The sequence below is a fragment of the Coloeus monedula genome, assembly GCF_965178545.1.
Source record: "Coloeus monedula genome assembly, chromosome: Z".
Classification (NCBI taxonomy): domain Eukaryota; kingdom Metazoa; phylum Chordata; class Aves; order Passeriformes; family Corvidae; genus Coloeus; species Coloeus monedula.
Window position 1 is genome coordinate 75,602,255 of NC_138822.1, and position 22,242 is coordinate 75,624,496.

Consider the following 22,242-nt stretch of genomic DNA (forward strand, 5'->3'; position numbering starts at 1 on the left):
ATTCAGTCCCTGTGGAACCTCAGACAAGGCAGGGGATGGGAGGGAGCAGAAAAGGAGGAGACGATGGAGGATTGATTCTTACAGGAACTGGGAAATCAGGAAGGCAGCATGAGGAGAAATAAAAAGATCGAAGCCTGTGCCATAAAATAGAGCTGCAGCAGCTAATTCTGTGATGAGACTGGATTTTGGATGCTGTGTGCTTGCAGGCTGTCTGATCTCTTACCCTATCTTTGCCAAGGAAAGCAAAAGGGACTGGAGTGTTATGTTCCTGCTGTTGATAACGGCAGCTAGAACCCTTGGAGATAAAATGGCAGTCTGCAAAACAACGGACTGGAGGAGGAGGAGGAGGATGCGAAGACTGTGAGAAGCTTCCTGAAGCTTCTTTAAATTTCTGTAGTACCTTGTCCTAAACAGCTTCATCAACAGTATCTACCCGGCATCCCTGAAATGCAGCCACCTCTGGAGTAAAATGCAACCACCAGCACTTCCCATAGTGCCGAACCCACCGGGTAGGGGCAGGATGTCTGTAGTCCCTGCTCTCACCGGGGACCTCAAATCAAGATCCCACCAACTCTTAGTTGCAGTTTGTGATTAAAATGCTGCTAGATCCTGGCATCTCAGCAAAGCAACCCACAGCAGATCTTCCTAGCAGAAACACGGGGTCACCACCTGCAAAGCTCAGGCTCTCTTGCTACCTGGAAGGATTTTCCCATATCCCTTTTCACCAGAGGCAGCTGGTGAGAAGAGGTGATGGAACTTGCTCCATTGGCAGAGTAGTGCAGCTCCTGACAGGGTACAGGTAGCTGTGCAAGGGACAAATGTGGCTACTTTTGCTTTTCTACCAGCTGGGGCATAACGACACACCCCAGAAACTCAGTTGTGCTCCGGGCTGTGCTGTGCCAGGGAGGTGTTTCTAACACTAGAGCAGCATCCATCCTGGAGGGACTGCTCACATTACTGCCCTTCCTCATCCAGCCCTGCGCCTACAGCCCTGTGTAGAGCCAAGCAGAGCTCAGAAATTGGAGCATCCACGCTGGAAAAAGCAAAACCTGTAAGCCCAAACCAAAACACATGTCCTAAACTGAGGCTCCACAGGACGTGAGCAGGGCAGAGCAAGGCAGAGAAGGGGTAAAATTGTCACACAGACACAAAATTCAAAGAAATTAAGAACTGCCACACGGCTGAGTACTTTTTACTTTATGCCATGATGTACCAAAAGCAGCAAACAAGTAATACAAATACAACAACCCAGACAATATACAACACTTTACAGAAGTTTCTGCCTCTGGAGACGTCAACATAAAATGCTATGACAGAAAAATGTTAAGACTTATTACTGGAAGTGGCTGCCAATTATCTCAGATCCAAGAACACTACAAAATTTAAAAATACCTCTTCAAGTACATTTAAATCAGATTTCTGACAGAAAACCATGGGACTGGGGGGTGGTTCCTACCAAGGGCTTCAGTTGCAGGAGTCCAGGACTCCCCCCAGTGCACAGAGATCATTCCACTGGGAAAAGAGAAAGGGCCTTGGGCTGTGGGCTGTGCAGATTGTTCGCAGTGCACTGGAGCCAGCATCACAGATGCAGCTCTACTACTCACCTCCAAACCACAGTGAACGATCCCTCAACCAGTCCCAGAGGTCAGGCTCCACAAGTCAGGTCCTTCTGAGACATCAGTGTATCTGCTCTGTCAGTGGCACTTTATGCTCCCCAGCCCACTGCCTGCCTTTCCTGGGATGCTCGGGACCCACAGCACCAGCTGGTCCTGTTCAAGAGGCAGGGACAAGCCCCTGGGAGGATGCAGGAGGGAGGGACCTACCTCCATGCCTGGCCATTACAGCCAGCAGAAAGCCAGTCCTGGCAGGCTCTGTTCCAACCAAGCTGCAGTAAATGAGACTATTTACTGTGCTCCCATTAACGTGCAGCCCCAGGACCCCCGTACGGCCAGCCCCATTGTACTGTCAGTGTTAATTAAGGCAGGCTCAAGCAGACATCTCCGGCCCCTTCAGCTGGGACAGTCAGGGAGCAACAGCGAGGAAAGAGAAGGAGAGTTTCAGCTGTGGAGCTCTGTGCAGAACAAGGAGCATTTGTTACCCAGGAGACTCGTTCCCACAGCAGAGAGGAGAATGGAAACTATTTCGGTGCCCTCCCCAGTCCTCCACAAGCATTGCCAATGCTGACGCCAGGAGGTATAAATGCTGGCAGGCTGGGTGCTTGCCTTCATCCCTGCCACAGGACACTGGCATTAACCAATTCACTGACAGCAATGCCTGTCTTGTGTAGCAGACACACACACCAGAGCAGATGGGAGTCAGGGGGGTATGTTCTTAAAAATCAGAGCAATGAAGCAGATGAGGGGCTCCCTAAGAAACACTACTATTTACACATCTGTTCCCAACATAAATGTCTGTACCCTCCTCCCCAAAATACATTCTGCATGTTCCCCAGATCTCAAACTCACATGGCCTCAACCTCTGCAGCACACATCCCTTTGACGCATCTCCCTCCCCAGTCTGCCTCACTCAGCAACGGCGCTAAGAACTGACGGCCTGTCCCAAAGCTTTGCAGGCAGCCGATCTCAGGCGCTAATAAGAAAGAACAAAGCTCTTTCTTGCGGACTGTCTTCTAGGAGATGACTTCTCTTTGATCACACAGATGAGTCACTGCAAGAAGGGGAGCATGGCTGACTCCACAGTGACACGCAAGGAAGGAGCAGAGATACTGCAGGCTGGTGACTGTATCCCTTGGAGAAGGAAGGTGAGAGATGGAGGTGTCAAGACATGCCTGCCCCTACAGTAACAGAGGTTCCCATCTTGCTTCACCTGGGCAGGTAGGGATAGGTGCTTCCCACAGACTCCAGCACTCTGTAGTGTAGGTAGCTTGGCAGGAGAAAATTCCTTATCGAGCTATGTCAGCCTCACTATCCTCAAGCATCTCAGGTGTCAGGAAGGATTTCTGCCATCTCGCCTCCTTATCCCTTGCTCCAGGGCTGTCAGAACTGAATGCACAACACAACCTCCCACCTGTGAATTCCAGTAAGGAGGCACATCCTGCTCCCAGTCCTGGGCTGCAGCAAAGCTTGCCACTTTGGGGGGAGCCACAGGTGCTGCACTCACACTGGACATGAGCTGTACATCTACGTGGGGTTCTTGCTGACAACAATTAGGACACAAATAGATCAAATGGGTGTTAAAAAGCCCAACACATTTCAGGCTTGGGCTTGGGCTTCTTCCTTCATATAGCATGCAGGAATTGGCTGCTAAGGTCAGCACACGCCCACATACAAGAAGAACCCATTACACTTTTGCCGCAGTTGTGCAGTAAAATCACCCACCAGCTGACCCAGCCTCCCACCTATTTGCTGCAAAGCTGGTCCAGTGATGCATGAACTGGAAACAGCTCAGCCCCTGATTCCAGTCAGCTGTCTGGGCTGTAGTTCTGACATCAAGCACTGTGCTAGAACAGGTCTTTAATCATCCCTCACCATCAGGCATGGGACACAACCTGACCACCTCAAAACTGCCAGGCAGCCCCACCTGCTGCCTCTAGCTCACAGTTGTACCCCAGCAAAGGGAGTTGTCTGCCACCTCCTCCTAAAGGGTGGGCATTTTGACCAAGCCCTCAATACCTTCAATGTGTCCATGCTTCTCAAGCAAACAGAAAGTGGTACAAACAACAGCAAGATCTCCATCACAGCAGAAAACCTGTGCCTTGCTGTCCACAGGTACAACAGCAGGAACATGCCTAGGATACCCATTCTGGCCACATTTGTAGCATGGCCACAGGGACATCTTCACTCTTTCCCATGTGCTCGACCACTCAGGAAGAAGGTGAAAACAGCTCAGTGCCTTCCCACCTTGTTTACCCATTGTTTGTGGCAGAAATCTGAATCCCATGACAACTCCCACCCAACACCAACCCCACCCAGGCTGTTTGGGAAATGCCAGAGAGAGGGATGTTGGTCAGAGTTGAACTAAGAGCATGGGTCCGCTCAACTGGAGCAAGGGGGAACCAGAATACAGGAGCCAACAGGAAAGCAGATGATGAAACTTTATAAAAGTCCTCATAAAGGAAAACTAAAATAATTCCCCCAGTCCTTCAAGTCCTGTGTTTCAAGGTCAAACAGCATCTCTCTGACACACGGAGATCAATACGGGCTGATCGTTACTGACATGCGCTCGACATCTTTTCTGCTCTGTGGGAAGAGATACACGAGCTTTTGAACGAGGGGTCAAAAATCCAAGCAGACTGATAAAAACATATGTTAGCACAGTGGAAATGCCTGCCCTTAGCCCTCACGTTTCCCTGGGGGATCACTAACCAATCCACACTGAGCCTGCTTTCCAAGGGGAACTGAGGACAGAGGCACAGGAATCTGGGGGGATTTGCCAGTCAAAGACACATTCTCAACATCAGAGTTCACCAGCCCACCATGATGACTCTGTGTGAGCCCTGTCCACTGCCCACAACAGCAGTACTGATTTCTTCAGTGCTAGCAACCCAAGGCAGGAGCCACACCTCCAAATGAGGAAATGGCTTCAAAAGAGAAAGTTGTTGCTGTTTTTTAAAAAAAGTTGGACATTTCTTGTTGCTGCTAACTGTCTTCTAACAGAATTAATTCCCCAAGCTCAGTCCTCTGATGTTTAAGAACATTCTCTGAATTTCCAGCTTATCTTTATCCATGCACAGCTCACCCCTATTCACTCATGTTCCAAAAATGAGCTTTAACGTCAGCATTTATCCAGCCTGTGTTTAAAGTTGTATCATCTGAGTTCTCTAATCACTTCACATTAGGTAGGCTTTCCATTTCTTTGATCATACCCATATTCCTTCTCTTGACCCGACCCAGTTTGCACACAGCCTTCAGAGAGTGACTGGAAATGTACACAGTCTTCCAGGCAAGGTCTCCTGTGCCTTAATATGCTCAGATTTCCGAATCTCTGCTAGAAATGCTTTGTCTAACATGTCACATTGGATGACATATCTTTTCCATGGCTACATCAAGTTAGATGCTCACAGTTATCTTGTACACCACTCTGAGACCCTGAGTTTTCTCCCCATCACTGTCACTTTCCCCCAGTGAGCTCCCACATGGAGTTGAACATTTTGCTAATTTCTCAGGCACACAACCATGCAATTTTGAACTATCCAGTTCCCATTTGTATTGTTCCTTAAGGAATAATCCCTCTTCCTGCTGAATAGCCTGCAATGATGCTTCCTTAGCTTTGTGTCTTAAGGAAATATCACTATTGAAGTCTTACTTTTTAGTGCACAGAGCATTATTTCATGTATTGAATAGCTTCCATTTTGAGGATTATCTCCACTAACAACTTCCCTTCAGAGCAGTAGTTCCTCTTTCAAAATTCCTGTTATCTTCCTCTAGTCTGCTTACTGCCTCTTACTTCTCAAAGGGTACTATGGATGGAAGAATTACACATGGATTAAAGGGGAGGCAGGACAAGCACTTGGGAGATTCATTTCAGGTTATTAAGCAAACAAAATACTAGCCAATCTCCTGGAAAAAAAAACCAACAAGATAAGATAGTTGTGTGTTCTGCTCCCCCTCTTTGCTGACTACCTGCAACCACTTCTAGAAAAATCATACTGGGCAAGGTGGTTCCTCCATCCCAAACACCATCTGAATTCCCAACTTCCAGTACTGAGGTAAAATCCCTCCTAGTGCTGGCAATTGATGCTTCACTGCCCAAGAACAGGGGCCCTCACAAGCTCCATAAAAAGTCACAACTACCAGATAGGGCTCGTGCTGGCACGGCTCCCCACAGGGCTGGGCTGAGTTTCACATACCTCCACACTACTGAGACATCTATGGGAGAACCAAACCCTGCCCACAACCAGCTGTCTGTCTCCAGTCCTTTCCAGCCCAGGATTCCAGTATGTTTGTACCCCAAAGGAGACTGGGGTAACAGGGAGATGTGAACCACTTGGAATTCTGTGGGAAAGGGAGAAATGACCCTACAACCCAATTCTTAGTGCCCATCTTCTACTAGCACTGCCCAAACAAGAGCACAAAAAATAGCTGAATGTTTCTAGGCAGAGGGAAATGAGAAAACAAACAGCAGAGCAGCTCCTGAATCATGTCTGAAGACTCAGGTTCAATCTGGTAAACCAGGCTCATAAAGCTGCACAGAAAATGTTGAATTAAAGCAAAGCCTGAACATAACTGATCTAGGCTGAGGTTTCAGGATGTTTTAAGCAGGAGCTCAGCTCTAAGGGCAAAGCTGTTTCTTCAAGCACTCACTCAGATATTGATGCTACACTAACTGGGAATATAAACTCTCATCAGTCAAAGCCTTGGCAAAAGAAGCAGAAAGGGTATTATTAAAAAAAAAAAAAAAAAGCCTTTTAATCTGGCAAATAATCACTCAGAGCAGCCATGGTAACAGTGGATATTAAGGTGTTACTGGCTTCACTCCTATTAAAATTAGTTTTCAAAACAGGATCAATGCTGCCACTAAAGTACCATTTACCTAAATAACTAGTTTCACAATAACTTAATAGTTCCCCACTGCCATAAGGAAAGCCTTAAGTTGCCACATAACATAATACATTGGAGCTGGTGAACTTGGCAGCCACAGCACTGCTGCATTCTGACCTCAAATAAAAATTATGTACTTCCAACTAAGCAGATGAAAAGCTGCAGGGCTCAACTGAATCTGCAGCCCTGAAATGGTTCACTGTGTGCACAGCACACACTGCTCGAGGACAGTGACTGCTTATGGTTCCCATGATGTGCACCAAAGTGACATTCCCTTCCCACTCTGGGGGCATAGCCAGGCTGATTCAAAGTGAGGGTGACTGCACTGCACACGAGGCTCAGCTCACAGGGACTGCAATGGAAGGGATGATGCAGGGAAAGGGCAAGCAGAGGAGAAGAAAAACATCACTGTTGGAAGCACAAGAAGCCACATCCAAGAATGGAAAAAAACCCTCCTGCCCTCTTGCTCAAGGACTGAGTCATAAACATTTCAGTTTTCCAAGGCAACAGTAAGTATGAAAACTGTTCTGGATTTCCCTGCCCAGGGCAGGGAGGTTGGAACTAAATGATCTTTTTAAGGTCCCTTCCAACCCAAACCATTCTGTGATCCTATGATTCACATAGAAAACCCGCATTAACATCACTCTGCACATGCCAAAGTCCTTCCCTGCCATCCCTTTTCTGAGCAAAAGCAAGAGTCAAACAGAGAGATCTGGGAGCTCGCCACAAAGAACAGCAAGTTCCCAGCAGACCTCCCAGCTCTCAAACATTCCCACTCCACTTTGCAATGAAGCCTAGCGAGTACATAACCACTGTCTGATTTATTAGAGACACATGATATCAGTTATGATTGTTTATACTGATTTTCCCTCTAAGTTGCTCCAGTTACCGCCCAGCTGGACACACAGTGCTGCTCTGCAGTGTTACCTGCCCCAGCTGGCTATGTTTTAGTGGCAAATAGAGCAATGTCTTGGCAGCTGCAAAGCTCTCTGTTACTAAAAGATAAAAGAGACTTGAAGATTCACTCCACCCCCACCTACCAGCAGCAACATAACAGCACAGTATTTGCAGGCACAGAGCTCCAGGGTTACACGGGAGACTGCCTGGACTCCTGAACACCCACATCCCAGCAGGCACCTAGAAAAGCTACAAAGGGGAGAGGGAACAGGACCACTGAGAACTTCTTGAGACCCTGTCCACCACTTGTGCATTAACGTGCTGGCTCTCTTTTACTCTTCACCTCTGCTGTCTACAGTACTGTTAGCTGAAGGGATAAGGTCTATACACAAACAGCAAATTGACATAAATGACAGTCATTACCATAACACCTGACACAGCACAGACTGCACATCCCCACCCTTAATCATTGTGCATGACCTGCTCATTCAGAAGGGATCTGTGGTTACTGCAGATCACAGGCAAAACTTGAGCAATAGTGGCATTTTCCTTTGAAGCAGGCAAACAATGGGTAGGGCTGTATGAATAGGCATGTCTTGCATGTGCAAGACTTGGAGTCATCCTTCCCCTCTGCCCACACTGGCACACGGCTCATGGACATATCCTAAATGGACAAACTGGTGAGAGCTTGAAGACGACACGGAAAAAAGGACAGAAAGGAGTAAACTGCAAAGCAAGCGGGTTAGGTCTCAGGGGGGGGAAAACCAGGGGGTACATTACAGTAGTTCCAAAATGTATAAAAGGCTGCTGCCGAGAGCAAGTGGACGAGCTGTTCTTCACATCCTCAACAACAAGAAGAGGATCCCTGAGGGCCAGACAGGAGAATTGAGGTTAGACATCAGGTATAACAGATAAAACTAACCATTCCCTATTCAACCAAAAAAGCATAAAAGTCGGGAGGTAAATTGGTTTTCTTAAAATCGTCTATGGTCTTGTATATCTCAGAAGCTCTTTGCTTTACTTATTTAGAGGCACACACCCCTGTTAATCTTCAGAGGCCCTTACTGTTAAAAATGGGAAACAATTTATTTTTCTAACTTTGCTGCCAAACAAATGCCCATGTTACAATCTTGGTCAACTCATGGCATCAGGAAATATCAACAGAAGCAACGGATTGGATTGCTAAAATGAAGGGTGCAGCAGGTAATGTCCCTGTCAGTGGGAGCTTCCAGAGATTAAATAAAGAAACCCACAGAATGGCATAGCCCAAGTCCATTGTGCCAGCTCAGGGAGACGTGATTATTACATGGCTTTTGGAGGTCTTATTGTTGTGTGACTTCTGTTTGACTCAGAGAAGCAGGAAGCCTCTGATGCGGGATTAAAAGATGAGAGCAATTTATTCTCTGAGGCAGAATACCTGGGGAAATACAAACATGCTCCTGGAAAGACATAGCAAATATACAAGTGCAGCTGAGAGTGGAAAAGCATCCTGTGCCAGCTGATCTGGCTGCTAATCCACCTGGCTGTTAAAAATATACTCCAGGTGTATTTTTTCCCTAAGAAGAATATGCTTAGTGTGAGCTTTCAGCCAGTGCATTCATCCTCCTTTCATGCACCACAGTGAAGAGACCTTTTCCTCAAGAATTCGGTCTTGTTGGAGACGATCCTTGGTCACAGCTGAGAACCCTTCTAAATTTCTCTCTGGTTATTATTAACATCTTCCCATCTACCAGAGCAAGCTGTCATGGATCATCAGTCAGCTGTATTCAAGGTCTCCATGTCAGGTCAGCCCATGATTAAGCAACCTTGTGGCTCTATGTGCTTATCGGTGTACATTTAATTAACACAAAGAGTCTTAACTTGCAGCTCCCAGCTGCTGGGCAAGTTGTGCAAGGTCTACCTCCTCCAAAAGTCACGTTCAAACAACAGGCAGCCACCCCATATACAGAGAGGCACAAAGAGCCAGAAATGGGAAATTTGTAGGCTGAGGGCAACAAATTTCCTCAGGTTGGAGAAAGACCCCCAGTGAAGGAAATGCTATAGGGATAAAGGGGATCTGTGTGTGGGAGGAAATCCTGTCCTCTTTTTTAAAATAGAAAATAAAAGCTGGCAGAGGCAAAGCCCAGGAAGCAATGGTGAGGCAGGCCACAAAGGCAAAGCAGGTCACAGGAGATGGCTGACAAACGTGCCAAGCTTGGATTGTGCTGGGCAGACTGAAATAGGGCTCAGCCTCCTGTGAGGCAGATGAAAGAGGTGGGGCAGACCACTCTACGAGTTCCCCATGGAGATATCTCGGCACTTCAGGAACTCCTGGAATCCCTGGTGTGTGGCTCTGGCACCGCACTGACTATCAGAGAATAGTCTAGAAGGCTATTCTAGATAGAAGAACTATGAGAAAACTATCAAGAAATGTCCAGCAAAGAGGTGCTCAAGGACAACAAACAATACATCCCCACATACTCCAGACACATTCCAGTCAGAGGAACAAGAGCATGCCAGGGTGCAAAGGGCCCTAAAAGAGCCTTCAGGAGCTCTGTAATATATGATGATACAAAGAGCCTTGTCTGAGGCCTAATAAGCAGCCACAGGGGTGACTCAGAGAGCTCTTTGTTGGCTGGACATGGGAGAGGAGGAGGAAGGAACAGAATAACTGAGGAGCAGGAAGCCCCTGATGAAGAACTGATTGTCCAGAGCACGCTTCTGGAGAAACAGAAACATGCTTTTCATCTCCATGACGTACTTCCATGTCCAGACAATTCTGAAGTCGGTGCTTTCAATACATGCTTAAGAAAGCACTCCATCCCGTGCACACACCCTGCCTGTGCCTCTCCACACACAGCATGGAAAAGAGAAGACCAGCTAAGAGGTGAGAGGGGGAGAAGGATGGAGCACTGGAGATACATCAGTCCAAGCCAGAAGCCAAGCATCTATAGATGCTGAGGGGGCTAGCACAGAAAAAATTCTCCACTTCTAATTGTCTCATGTGAAAGTCTCCATTCTCACACAAGCTAGCTGTCTGCCAGTTTGCTGTCTGGTAAACATTTGCACCTGCAGGGCTCTTGTGAGAACATCGTGGAATGTTTTGGTTTTACTGAGAATAATACTTTGAAATGGGTGGTTATACCTCTTGGCCTATCACCTTGGTAGGTGGTTGACCAATGGGCCAGTCATGTAATTTCTCTTTTGCGATCCATGCAAAGATGGGTTTTTAGCATTAAAGGGGTCAGCTTTGACCATACCTCTCTGACCTGAATCGATGTCATTTTTCACCGTCCCTGCGCGCAACAGCGACAAGCATCTGCTCTGCTCTCCCACTCATCCTCAGTGCAACAGACAGAGAAAACGCTTGGTCATGATGTTCTAACAGGACCTGCTCTCCATCCCTGGGAACATCTGCCAGAATTAGTAATCCCGTATCAGAGGAGGTGAAGCATAGAGTGTCCAACAGCACTTGTGACCTTTTTAGCAATTTTCACATGCCTGCAGCTTTCACAGCAACCTTCCCTTTCAGCTTAAAATAAATGCAGCCCTTCTGAAAGTGCTCAAAGACTACAGAATCACAGAATCATTTAGATTGGAAAAGATCTCTAAGATCATCAAGTCCAGCCGTAACCATCCAGCCCTTCCAAAGCCAGAAACTGGAACTGATGTATCTGGGAATGCAAACATGGGGGCAAAGGAGCTATAAAGGGGGATCCTGAATTCCAGCATCTGAAAGAGATGTTTCTCTGTCCATGATACTACTGCTGTCGACTCAGAGCAAACAGGTGAGCCCCAGTTCCCCTGCGTTGCACCCAGAGGACATCTTACCTCTTTCTCTTCTCCTGTGTGTGAGGCTTCATGTATTAAGCTACGTAATTAAGCAATGGGTGCTCTACACCCACAGGGGCTTCTACATCCCATATGAGACCAGGCCAGAGTGGAGCCACATCACCCATCTGCAGGAAGGATTAGCTCTTTCTTCAGATAGAGTTTCTTTGAGCATGAGCCCCTCAAGAAGCATTTTTGTGAGCTCTGGGCTTCACACACTGGGCAGCAGGACTCACTGAGGTCTGCTGCATTCCGGAGGTCTCCTGTTTTTCAACACACAACATGATGCTGCTGCAGCATGAGAGTAGCTGAATTGCATAACCAGCATAGAACCTGACCAACAACAAGCAAAACCCAGCCTGAGAGAAACAAACCACAGCTCCAGCTTCACAGTGGGATGGCGCATCCTGCACTGGCTGCACAGCTCAAGGAGCATGGCTCCCCAGACATCTCTGCTGTGTGGTCCAGATCTCCATTATAGACACCAATTACACCATAAAAAAGGCAGAATTTTGGGATAACGTTCATGTTTATACAGATGGCAAGAATGTCCAGAGCTAAGCCATAATGCAACACATAGATTTAATATCCTTTCCACAGTTAAACTAATCTCCAGCTACCAGTCTGCAGGATAAACCTAACCCAGAACCAGAACGACTCCATATGCCATTCTACAGCCCAGGAGTTTCTAATGAGGCAGCAAGCTCTGGCCACCACCAGGGACCTGGCAGCAGGCTAGATTAAAGCTAGATTAAATTTCCTGTACCTCTCATTAGACCCAGCAATAATACCCCGAACACATAGGGAAAGCCCAGTGTCAAGCAACCTAATAAAAAAGTGGAAGTCTTATGCCTTCTTGGTGACCAGCACATCTGCTGAAGCTGAGGGCCACAGTCCTCTGTAGTCAGCAGGACAGCAAGAGGAGGAAAATATGGGAAGCTGTGCTGGGCCCCCTCCTGCTGCCCCCACCAAGGGTCCAAGGCTGCTCTCCATGGAAGATTCCCAACACTTTGGCTGAAATGACGCCAGCACTTGGGCAGGGCTTGGTGTTATTTTTAACACTTGCTCACATAACTCTTTGGATGAATCCTGGGAAGAGCTTCTCACCAAAATAGTACACTGTGGGCACTATTTATACACCCACTGGCAGCACCGCAGGATATGCTGGGGAAAGCTAGAGCACCCCTTTCTCCTCCTCACAGGGATATAGCAGGGCCCTAAAACATGGTTTGCTGTTTGGGCCAGTCCTCAGAAGTGAGCCATCACCTGCAGAAGCCCTGGTATCCCTGTCTGTCCTGCTGAGGAGACAGACTCTTGTCCATATGGGAGGGAAGCCCAGGTACATTAGGCTCGGGGAAGATGGATGGCTCAGAGCACATCCCAGCTGCTGTGGACTAAAAAGGGAACAGTTGTGCCTAAACACAGAAAATGCAGATGCCTTCCTATTTTATCTCTCCTTGGCTGCTGCAGAGAAGTCCAGCAGGGGTCGGGTTTCTTGGTCATCACCTCTTTTCTCAATGTGGCAGCAGCAAAGGTGTGCAGAGGTGGGGGCAGGCAAAGCACCTAACATCAGCAAGGTTCACTCGAAAGGAGGCACCACACTGACAAGACTGACTGTCCTTTATCCCTAGGGACAGTAAGTAGCAGCCTCAGGCTTTTCCGTATCAGAAGAGTGGGCCCTAAAGGACTAAAGGAAAAAAAAAAAAAAATCAAAAGCAAACCTAGACTATCCAAGGAAAGGAGGCTCTTCCCCTGTCTGATTTTCTGGGTTAAAAATAACTTCTCTAAAGCCATTTCCGAGCCTATTGAACTTACTTGATTTTTGTCTTCAGTGAGTTTCTCCTCCCTCCCCCTTCCTCCCAAGACACATCAGAGACTGCTCTCTACTCTCACATCTCCTGAAGAAGCAGGTGACATGACCTGAAGAACATGCACAGGATTGCTGCATGAGAACTGACAAGACAGAAAAGAGAAGACTCCATCTTGAAACAGAAAAGGATCCAAAGTTTGATTTTTCCAGTATGTAGGTAAAAATAAAGGGTATATATACATTCTCTTTCCCTGCAAGAGAGGCTACAGCCTGAGCAGCATACTGGCTGTCGAGCAGAGCTACAGAGCAATGCAAAATAAACCCACTAATTGACGCATGCTGTAAAGGCATGGGCAGAACTGGTCACATTACATTTAGCAGAATAAACAGAAGGGATCAGCTCCTACCTTGCCAGATAGAACCTCCCCAGGACGTGGGCTCAGCTCACCGCAGCTGGAAGCCGAGTGCAGCGGCACTGGCATGAGAGCCGCAGGAGGAGCAGAGCATGCAGAGCCAGCGATAATCCAAAGCAAAACCAGCTTGTCCCCGTGCCGGCTCAGGGATCAGCGAGCCGTGCTGCGGGGCGTCTCCGCCGGCTGCTCCCCTGTTGATGCAGGATGGCGGGCAACAGGCAAGATGACAAGGCACTTCTTCCAGGCAGGAGCTGGCTGAGGAATTCCTCCTGCTGCCAGTCACCTGCCCCTCGTCAGGCACAGCGGTGCCAGAGTCTCACTCGGGGAGCATGTGGGCAGGGGAGAGGAGCGAGGGCCAGACTGCTAATGAAAGCCCCAGTGTAAATACAGATGCGCACAGGAGAGGGCTATGGCAGAAATGCAGCTCGTGTTACAGAGAGCCATTTACAGCAGGCACAGAAAGCAGGGAAGCGTGGCAGGGCTGTGCGGGATGGGTCCACTGCCTGCCTGCTCCCACAGTGGGGTGGGAGGGCAGCTGCCTGCCAGGAGAAGCCATGGGGTGAAGTGACCACTAGCGAGGGGAGACCCCCCAGTTCCACATTCTCCATCAGCTCCTAAGCTCCGTATGCAGTACGTGCTAGCAGTAATGCAAACCCATCCAACTTCACGCCAGCCGGGACGGCCCTAGCCCCACACCTTCTCTGGTGCAGAGTGCCACAGCAGCCCATTGCTCCAGGGAGAAAGGCTGATTGGAGCATTGCTCCATTCACCTGCTTGGACCCATTCCTATTGCTCAGGCCCTCTCCCCAGGCTCCAGTTTTCCGCATCTTTGAGACTTACCCTCTCTCCCTAGTTCAATGTGTTTGGTACTACCTCCTGCCAGGATTCTTCTCTCCCGCCATCTCAGGGTAATTTACATGCTGTACTGCAGCTGTATTTACACCAAATGTGGAACATGGGCGATAGGGACTACGTTGGCACAGAATCACAGAGTATTCTGAGTTGGAAGGGACCCACAACGATCATCAAGCCCAGCCCTTAACTGAATGACCCATTCAGGGATCAAACCCGCAATTGCTAGCACCATGCTCTAACCAGCTGAGCTCATCTCACAGTTAAGAAGCAAGGTGTCAAAGAGTTCAGGGGCTTTGCCTCCACTGTGCCTTCAACTAGAACCAGCAGCAGAGGAGAGGTTTGCTGGTGTCAACCACTGCCCATTAAACAAGCCTTGGAAGACCTTAGGGAGAGGCTGGGAAGGAGCTGTTTCAGGACGTTTCATAGCACAGCAGGCACTGCCTATAAGCCCCATGCCAGGCAGGCATATAGCTCACACCAGTGACCTCTGGGTGAAACCGGCAATGAAGAACAAGGCGTTCCTGTAGTTCTCAAGCAAGTGTGGTCTGTAAGGATGTGGGGGAGCTCCAGCTCAGTGGTGTAAAACCTCAAGCAGATCATTTCCCTGCCTGGTGCCTCGGTTTCCCCCCCTCTGGAAAACAAGGACCGTAACACTTACCAAGCTGCTGTGGATGTTGCAAAGTTAATTTCCTCATGGGATGCTGGCAGCCTGTAAACAGGAATGAGCATTCTGTGGGACTCTCTTCCCACCCATAAAGCAGAGATTCCTTGTGGCTTCCCTCGACATAGAAGCTACTGCTCACAGCTGTCTTCACCCTCACCACAGCAGGTACCCTGCAAAGACAGGGATCCCCATTACCCCAAAAGCAGGAGCATCAGTCCCTCTACCAGCTGCACCCAGGCCATCTGCCAGGCAGGAATGCTGTGCACCAGCCCAGCCTCAGCCGAGCTGTCAAAGCAGCGGAAGGGCTGAGGCTGCACTGCTCTGGAATTCCAGAAACGCACAAACACCCTGTCAGCCTGCACCAGGAATGACTCCTCCCTGCCCCGGACCAGGCTGAATCACTGGAAATACCAAAACAACGATGAGGTCACGTTCCCAGAGCAAGGAACTGGAGCCAGATATAGCTGCATGGAGAAGTGTGCTAAAAAGGGACTCGGTGTAGGGGCTGGGGGGCTCTGGCAGACAGGCACCATGGGCATTTGTCTCGTTTAAAAACAGCTTGAGGCTGCCAGGAGACTTTTTTTCTTCTGTATAGGGAGCAGGGAACTGGGCTTTAAAACCCTTTATCCGTCCCACTGGAAGAGGCACAAACATTCTAATGTTGGTGAGTTCAAGGAATGAGGCAGAAGTAAAATGATGACTGGATTCTGAATTCAGTGTTCCCAAAATCTCACTGTGATATGATGATCAGGCTTAACCAGTGAAGAATCCCCTTGCAGCAAGCAGAATGGCAGACAGAAACAGTATGCCCATTACTGCATTTTGCTTTTGCTACAGCCTCAGCCAGCTTCCACAAAAAAACCCCAAAAACCAAAAAACAAAAAAACAACAACAAACAAACCCAAACCAAATCCCCAGAAATATTAATTTGGTAAGTTTTCAACAGGGTGAGCAGCAAGTAACAGTGGCTTCTGTTAATGCTCCTAAAATGAGTACTTCATTATCAGCAAATAGACTTTTCAAGGCTTTTCAGTTCCAAACTTTCACAGTTCTCTGAGTAGGGAGACTGGAGACATTTTGCTATTTAGACTGTGAAGGAAATTGCAACATAGGACTTGGAAAGGATAAAGGAATTCACAATAGAATTCGCAATAGCATGTTCTTTCCCCTTTCCGTACGACAAGACATTTGGATGGATAACAACACCACCCACAGTTACGTGAATAAGAGGCACTAAGAATCCAGACTTTGTTCCATCAGGACATAAACCATATATTAATCATAAGCCAAGAGGGAACAAAGATAGGACTGGACAGCTAATGCCAAGCATGTCACCTGCCTGGCAGGCCAGTGGTCGCTGGGCTGGCACACCCTGCAACAACCACAGCAGTGCTGGGCACACCGAGCCAGCTGATGGGCCATGCCTGCACCAGTCCCCTTCCCCTGAAAGTCTGTCCAGATTTGCTAGTAAAAGTGATAAGAAAATCTGTGGTGAGTTGTGTGTGAGTCTGCTCTCATGACAATCCCACAGGAGTGTCATGAGAGCAGAAGTGCTCAAAACCAAATCAGTTCATTTTCACCCCACTGTTCCAGCATGCTCTGGTAACCAGAACCACCAGTGGGTTACAACAAGAATTCTTCTGGTCTAGTGCCCCACCCCTGACAATGCAGCACTGGCACATAAAAATCACAGAGTGATTTCACCGAGTGCGATCATGGAATGATCTCCCCTTAGGACACATTCTTCCAGCCTGCAACAATCAAGTCAGTGTGTGGAGGTCACACACTGACCATCATGTTTCAGAGACACTGAAACACATCTCGGCCATTGAGGTGTCTGGTTCCTTTTGGAATCTGTGTGTATTTTCAGTCTTCATGCCATCTCGTAGCAACATGTTCTACAAATCAACTGTGTTGAAAAAGGACTTCCTTAACATCCTGTCTAATAAATTATTTTGCTGGATGTGCTTCCTCTGCGCTGTGAGAAATAATAAAGTGTATTAAGGTCATTCCTTACTCAACTTCTCCCTGCTGAACACCATATTATAGACCTTTGCTCTTTCCCAGTATCATCTACTTTTGCTTGTCTAATCTCTCTTCCTACAGAAGCTATCCCAGTCCCTTAATCATCCCCATTCCACTTTTCTCTATTATTTCCAGGTCTGTGTTACTCTTTTTGAAAGAGGGTGACCAGCTGGTATGTGGTACCCAAGATGCAGGCACAACATGTACATCTAGTATACAAGAATATATACCATCAGTTTTTGCTTCCAGTGTGAGATCTGCCTTCTTTGGCTACAGCTGAACATTTAACTGCTGTGCTCAGGTAACAATGCACAGTGACTCCAAATGGCTTGCTTGTTTGAACAGTGAGAAACTGTTCACAAATCACCATTACATGTGGCATTTATCAGCATGGTCACCCATTTGCTGTTTTATCATGCTAATAGTTCTGCAAGATGCTTGTGTAATTCCTCAAGAAGTTTTCAAACCAACCACCCTGGCTAGCTTAGAATCACTGGAAAATTATAGTCTTCACTATGTCTTCCAAACCTGTGGGACCAAGCACTGCAGGCACCAGAGTTCTGATGCCCTGCAAAGCACAGCATTTGACATGAAGTGCTCCATGCACAGTGCCCAGGAATGCTACATAATCTTTTAGGTCTCTTCCAACCCCAACCATTCTACATTTCCTGGCCACCAGGAACCTGTTAAGAAAATAAAGCTTTAATTGAAAATATGATTCAGCACCATCATCACTCTGCCAAGGATCTCTCAAAGAGCCTGCAGTGTTGGGTGGCTGAGACACAGTCCCATCCATGGCTCAGATGAGGACTCAGATGGAAGTGCAGAGTCCACACCAGTGCTTAAGGACTACAAATATGCTCACCAAACACTCACCCCAGGCACAAGAGATGTGAATTGTGGAAAGCATTCCAGGCAAACACACACCAGAATGAGAACAGAGAAACTATGGACTTCAGGTGAGCAGCAGGTATCAGTAGCAAAACCTCAACCAGGCTTCATGCTCCAGACTCAGAAGAACAGAGACCTAGAGCTGGCAAACCTCAGCTCAGAAAACACCCTGCTATGAGTCCAGGGCTTTGGTGAAGAACAGGGAAATAAGTGTTCAGTGGAAGGCAGATTACATAAAGCCAAAAAGAAGTGGGGATAGTCAGCCTCCCTGAACATCTGGAAGGGATACTACAAGCAGAAGATCTCACAGCCAAGTTTCACCTGACTCCTCACAGCCAAGTTTAACCTGAAGCACTCCAAGCTGAGCCAGCAAACCAGCAGGATCTGATGCCTGGCTCAGCTGCAGCAGAGGTTACCAGCGAAAAGAGCATCAGGCAGCTACAACTACACACAGTATCTTCATTTCATATACTCCCAGAGCTCAAAGCCCAGGGATGGAGTGGAAAAGGGTGAAGGAACACTTAGTCTATCCCTCATCTGTACAAAATACTGTTCACAATCCCAGAAGGGAGACAGAAATGAGGTTTCAGTGAACCATAAGCCCTGTGTAATATCATGGTCTGGGGTATGACATTCTCCAGCTTACATAAAAAAAAGGAACAGATTATTCATGCACATTGTCCATCGAACCCTGCCCCATCAACAGATTCATTGATCCATCCAAAAGACAACACAACCAAGCCACTGAATAGGGAAAATGCAGGATACCAGGCGTCCTGTGCAAGAAAATGTGTCAGACAGCATCTGCTGCCACAGCAAAAACTGAACCAGAAGCAGAACTGCAGACAGAATACTGCACAGCCATAAACCCGGCTTGCACCTTCTGAATATTCTATGATCCCTTATCCACAGCCTGAAGGTTTCTGAGGGACAACTGCCAGGAGGTAAGGAAGCCTCTGAAGCAGCTGCTCTAGGTGTTGCTGTCTAAGTCAAAAGGATGCAAATGCACTGCTGCCAGCAAAAGGTCACCAGACTGGAACCTTGCCCAGCAGCTTCTACAAAGCACACTAACTAGGAGACTTTCAGACTGCAATTTTTCAACATGAGAGTACAAATTAGTTTTCTAAATACAGACCTGTACCCTACATGGAATGAATGGCCTGGATGCCCACAGGGCTGATGGAGGGTAGCACTTGATGACACAAAAGACTTCAGTTTAGAATCCAGGGCAGCTACTGACTCCCTGAGTCACCTTGGTGTGCATACCTCAGGCCCCAACTCCCTGGTGAACGAGGAGGTATTGATGCTCCCTGCCTCTCAGAGGAGCCATAATGCAATAAAGCTTAAAAGACCTCAGGATCCCTGCCATAAATCCCAAAGTTAAGGGAAGCAAACAGGAGTGCTCATTATGTATAAAAGCCAGGCTTCTTTTATGAAGTGCCTGATTTAGATGTGGAGGCAGGATGTAGCCAGTAACAAAAACATTGGCCTTCCCTGGAGACACAGCACTCAGATCAGATGGTGCTGTGTTTGTGGGGTGACGTGTGGGGCTGGGAACAGCACCTGCAGGTCTGGCCCAGCCTCGCACTCAGGTCTGGGAACAGTTGCTCTCGCAGTGCACCCACAGAATTCAGCAGCACAGCCCTCACCAGGGCACACTCAGCTCCCCCAAAGCCAGGCACGATGCTTATAGAGAACCTACAAAAAGCGAGTGGTTGGGTCATATGTTTTCCTAATTCAGAGGAAGCCTGGCCCAGCTCCGATATCCCACAACATCTCTTGGTGTTGAGAGTGGGGGTTGGAAAAGTCGAGATCCATTTATAGCTGAAGAGTCTGGCAGAGGGCTCAGCGTTGTGTGGAAAAGCAGGAGCTGACAGCTCAGTACAGTCAGCTCCACCCAGCTGGAGAGGAGAGGCAGGCTGGGGAAAGAGACAGGGGTATGAAAACTACTTCCCTTCATGCTGGGAGTGATGGGAGAGAGGTGGCTTCTCTACAGTGCCAGGAAGAGAAAAAACACTCTACTTCTAAATGAATTACAAGAAGTAGGGCAGCAGAAGCCTAGGTTTGGAAAAACTGAAGAGTAGCTGTGCTGCAGATATGGCCAAAAGCACTCAGAGGTCAAGCCCAGGCTGCAGGGCTCTGTGCCCTTCTTCTGAGCCCTTCATCACATCCAGCCCTGCAGCAACACAGACCTTTATCACAGGGACAGAGCTGTCTGGGAGCTGCGACTGGGAACTCAGCCCCACGCTTATTGCTGGAGAAATGGTAGCTCCCTCACTCCATATTTACATCAGCCAACACATCAGCAGATGTAGCAAAATGTCCTTGCCAGCCCTCATGGAAAAAGCTTGCCCCTGAGGACAAGGCACCAGTTTAAAGCATCAGCATGCGCAGACTTACACTGTGATGACTTCAGCTCCTCCCCAGGTTGTCAGGCATGAGAAGTATTTATGTAGCTAACCCAATTTAGATAACAACTGTGCATATTCGTAATAGAATTAGGAAAAATAACCACTAAAACTGTGTTAAAGATCACAGAGATGATGAGGCTGTAAGCAAACACAGCCCAGGTGAGGCAGTGAAATACCAGAGCTATTGTATAGGCACTGATAAAAGAAGCACCATACAAAAAAAATTCTGGTCACCCACATTTAAAAACGATAAAACTCAAACGAACAGGTGCAGAAAGGGCCTGAGGGAAACAGAAAACCTATCAAACAAGAAGAAACTTAAGAGCTTGGCTTGTTTAGCCTAGCCAAATGTAGGCAGAGAGAGGATAGGATTGCTGTCTAAATATATCACAGGAGACAAACAAAACTGCTGAAGCAAAAGTATAATGCTGGCACGACAACAAGAGAATAAATGCAGTGAACACATTTAGGTTGAAAATTAGAGAGAGAGAAAAATCAACCCTTAGGACAGGAAGCTTTCCAACTGGAACTCCTGGATTTAGGATGAATTTTATCAGTGGTCTGATGGAGTTAGAGGATAGAGTTGTCATGCCCACAGATATCCAAGAGGTCCCTTATGCTCCTGTTTTTGTTCCAGCTGGTAGTTAGCATGGGTCATTACTGAGATGTCTCCATTCATACAACAGACTCCACCTGTGTGCATTCACACAACTCTCTCCCACTGACCTGTAGCCTGGAAGTCCTTACTCCTGAGCAGCTCTTAGGAAATGGGAGGGCAGAGGAGCACTACATGCTTGCCCTGGGCTCTCCAACTGGATACTCAGCACAGTGAGTGCTACCAGGCAGCCAGGAAGGAATGCAGGTGGTGCAGTTAGCAATGGAAAACACCCTTGAGGCGCCTCTGCCCAAACGCACCTGCTGCTCCACGGTTATTAGGGACAGAGGTTGCTCAGTGTCACCCTGTGGATTCAGGGGACAGAGAAGATGTTCTAAGCTCTCCTCTGCTGCAGCGTAAGAAATAGAACCCTGTCATCACTGGTTATCAAAGAACCATAGAATGGTTTGCCTTGGAAGGGAGCTTAAAGATTATCTTGTTCCCCACCCCTGCCATGGGTACAGACACCCTGCACTACACCAGGTTGTTCAGAGCCCCATCCAGCCTGGCCTTGAGCACTCCCAGGGATGGGGCATCCACAGCTTCTCTGAGCCACCTGTTCCAGTGCCTCACCACCATCAGAGCATTATCATTCTCGACCCCCAAACTGCAGCCCAGCAGGGTGGCAAGTACAGGCACAACAGCAAAACAATGTTCAAACTGTGAATATTTATATTATGGAATAATTAGGAGGAAAAAAGGGAGGGGGTGAAAACAAAATCCAAAATCTATTTCAAGGATTAATTTTTGACATATCTATGAAATACGAGAGTTTCATAAAAGACTAAATTATCATTTTCAGACACTGCACAGACGATGACACACGGTTTGACCTCCCCGGGGGAGCCAAGCAGAGCACCGCGCACACGGGAAGCAGCGCCCCCGCTCCTCCCCGCACAAGCCCCGCGCCGTCCCTGCCGCCGTCCCTTACCGATCGCCCGCATCGCTCCGCTGTTTACAGCCGGTCCACGGGGCGGGCTCTCGACGTTGCCCGCCCCCACCGGGTCCTCCGCCTAAGGATGTCTGACGTTTCCTCCAAGTTTCCTCTTAAAACATCCCAGCCAGGATGGAAAATTTTGAGAATTTGTGTGCTTCCCGCATCAGGATACCGGATGAGAAGCGTTGCCGCCTCAGATCCGTTGTCCCACATACCATCCCCCCGTGCACTTCTGGTTATTAATGGAGCTCCAAGAAATCTATCATCCCAACATTCTCTTTTTATTGTAAAAAAACAATTATTTTACAAAATCAGGAGTGATGCAAGACAGACATCACTGCCAGCTGATGTGTTTCAAATGCTGATTGTGTCAA

The 22,242-nt window shown here is 47.9% G+C and overlaps 1 protein-coding gene across 8 annotated transcripts in view; it reads right to left on the reverse strand.

Moving 5' to 3' along the window:
• The window catches only part of RUSC2 (RUN and SH3 domain containing 2), a 59,092-nt gene extending 37,198 nt beyond the window's left edge, over positions 1 to 21,894 (reverse strand). For 4 of the 8 annotated variants that reach the window (XM_082300995.1, XM_082300988.1, XM_082300989.1 and 1 more), the window contains exon 1: positions 14,944 to 15,162. The gene's annotated coding sequence lies outside the window, so the exon portion shown is untranslated. Of the gene's footprint in view, positions 1 to 13,424; positions 13,616 to 14,770; positions 14,831 to 14,943; positions 15,163 to 21,862 lie in introns of those variants that run through there. The other 4 variants (XM_082300990.1, XM_082300991.1, XM_082300993.1 and 1 more) reach the window with 4 other exon arrangements.
• Positions 21,895 to 22,242: the final 348 nt, after the last annotated feature.